This window comes from Tupaia chinensis, unplaced genomic scaffold (genome assembly GCF_000334495.1).
Source record: "Tupaia chinensis unplaced genomic scaffold, TupChi_1.0 Scaffold000451_2, whole genome shotgun sequence".
In the NCBI taxonomy this organism is placed as follows: Eukaryota; Metazoa; Chordata; class Mammalia; order Scandentia; family Tupaiidae; genus Tupaia; species Tupaia belangeri.
Window position 1 is genome coordinate 2,988,712 of NW_006159958.1, and position 2,054 is coordinate 2,990,765.

Sequence of the window (2,054 nt, forward strand, 5' to 3'; positions counted from 1 at the left end):
GAGAAATCACCCCCCAGGGGGGGATGGTCACGCCGCAATCCCTTCTCCTCTCGGGATCTTGGGCACGCACGCACACGTGCCCGGCGTGAGTTTTAAGCCACCAGATCCGGGACGCGAACCGCGGTCGACTACGTGGAAGTCCAGTGACATAGCCATTACGCTAACTGCTGTTCCCTTCATTTAGGAGTTTTAAATCCTGCCTGTAGACAGCACTGGGCCCAGCACTGCCCACTCTGGCCTCTTCCTAGAGGAGCCATTGAGCTCCTGTTAGCAGCTAAGCGTGAGGGCTGGGCCTTCAGTCAGTCCTCTGTGTGGGAGCAGAGGTGGGGGTGTAGGGGTGCATAGAGCCTTGTGCTGCCAGCCTGCCTGCCGGTTGCTGGTCGGCAGTGCACCAGGGTCTCTGCCCCAAGAGCGTGGGAGTCCTCGGCGCCCAGGCTTCCTAGCTGGTTCACCTCAGACCCAGAACCACAGCAGGTGCCGAGTCAGGCCCCCCTGCCTGGAGAGAGACCGTGCTTGTTCAGGGTCACTCGGGAAATGAGTCAGGTCTCAGGCAGACCCTGCAGGGCATCCAGTCCAGGCTTCCAGGGTCCCAGCCATGGCCACCTTCCCTCTTCCCACACCCGGCCCTGGCCAAGAGAATTTGAGATGGGGCTGCCACGGTGTGAACTCATAAACGATTCCCAGGAGGCGACGGAAACCTGGCTCCTGGGAGAGAGAGGTGTGTGTTGGGTTGGCAGTGAGCCCAGTGCGGAGCTGCCCTGGTTTCCGGCACTCGGGCATGCGTGGTCACAGTCCACAGCTCAGGGGCTGGGCCAGGAGGACAAGCCTGCCAGAGTCCGGAGGGGGCGGGGAGGCCAGGGAGTGAGTCACTGAGCTGGGACAGGGAGAAGCCAGGATGGAGCCGGGCCAGGGCGGGGTGAGTGGGCCAGGATCAGCTGAGGATAGGGGCAAGGGCTTTGGGGCCTTTGTGGAGGGCCTTCAGAGAAACTGAGAGCAGACTGCGTGTCTGGCCTTATCTACCAAAATCCTGGAGTCAGTGTACTATGTGTTAGGTCAGCATTTAAAAAAAAAGAGTCCCAAGTACAACATTGAGTTCAAGGACAGGAGAAGCATTGTGATATGTTCACTGAAAGGGTTAGTCAAAGCTACATATCTGGCCTGGAGCTCCCTGGCAGCCAGAGCAAAAGAAGAAACATGATGATTTCCATTGTACCTACTTACCCACTGCCAGTTGTGTGCTGACACAGACTGTCCCAGCAAGGTACCTGCTCCCGGGGGTTTGCATTTCCTTTGTGGAAGACTGGAAATGAAGACCCACATAAGAGCATTTCAGAGAGCCTCAGGGACTGTGAAGGTAACGGAAAATGATAATTAGGCAGAGATGTGGTTATTTAGACTGGATGGTCAGGACAGCCCCACAGAGGAGATGAGTTTTGAGCTGAGACTAAAGTAAGCTTTGCAGGAAGAATGTTCCAGAGGCGCAGACCTGGGGAGGAACCTTGTTTCCTGGAGGGCAGAGGGGACTTGAGTGGCTAGGTGGAACGGATAGGGCTATAGCCCCAGAGCAGGGTGCGGTCAGGGCGGCCAGCAGCACCAGACCACCTGGGGGCAAGCAGGCCATGGGCAGAGCATGCGTCTGGCCGTTCTGTGCATGTTGTTCAGTGCCCACCTTCCCCCTGCCGCCTCCACTCCGTCTCCCAGCCCTGTCCTGGGGGTCTTGCCTGGCTCTGCACTGGGTCATATTTGAGGTATATCCCCAGGGTGGGACTTCGGGGTCCGTATGGCCGTTCTGTGTTTAACTTTCTGCGTTGGCCTTGCGTGCCAACAGGGCACTGAAGAAGTGCTAGCCCGATGTCGCAAGGCTATGTCAGTTCAGAGCCACTTGTGTTTATTGCACACCTACTGTGCGCTAGGCCTGGAGTCAGCCCTGCTGAGGCAGTGGTTGGGCTGGGCCAGTGCTGGGTTCCTGCCTTTTGCTGACCCCAGTGCTCTTTACCGTGGGGTGCAGGGTCGTGCTGGGCTGCCCTGGGCTGGGCAGTGCATGGGACCGTGCC

General features: G+C 58.4%; 1 protein-coding gene across 6 annotated transcripts in view; it reads left to right on the forward strand.

The window, feature by feature from the left end:
* Positions 1-2,054, forward strand: part of HDAC11 (histone deacetylase 11) — a 28,138-nt gene that overhangs the window by 7,039 nt on the left and 19,045 nt on the right. The window lies entirely within an intron of this gene.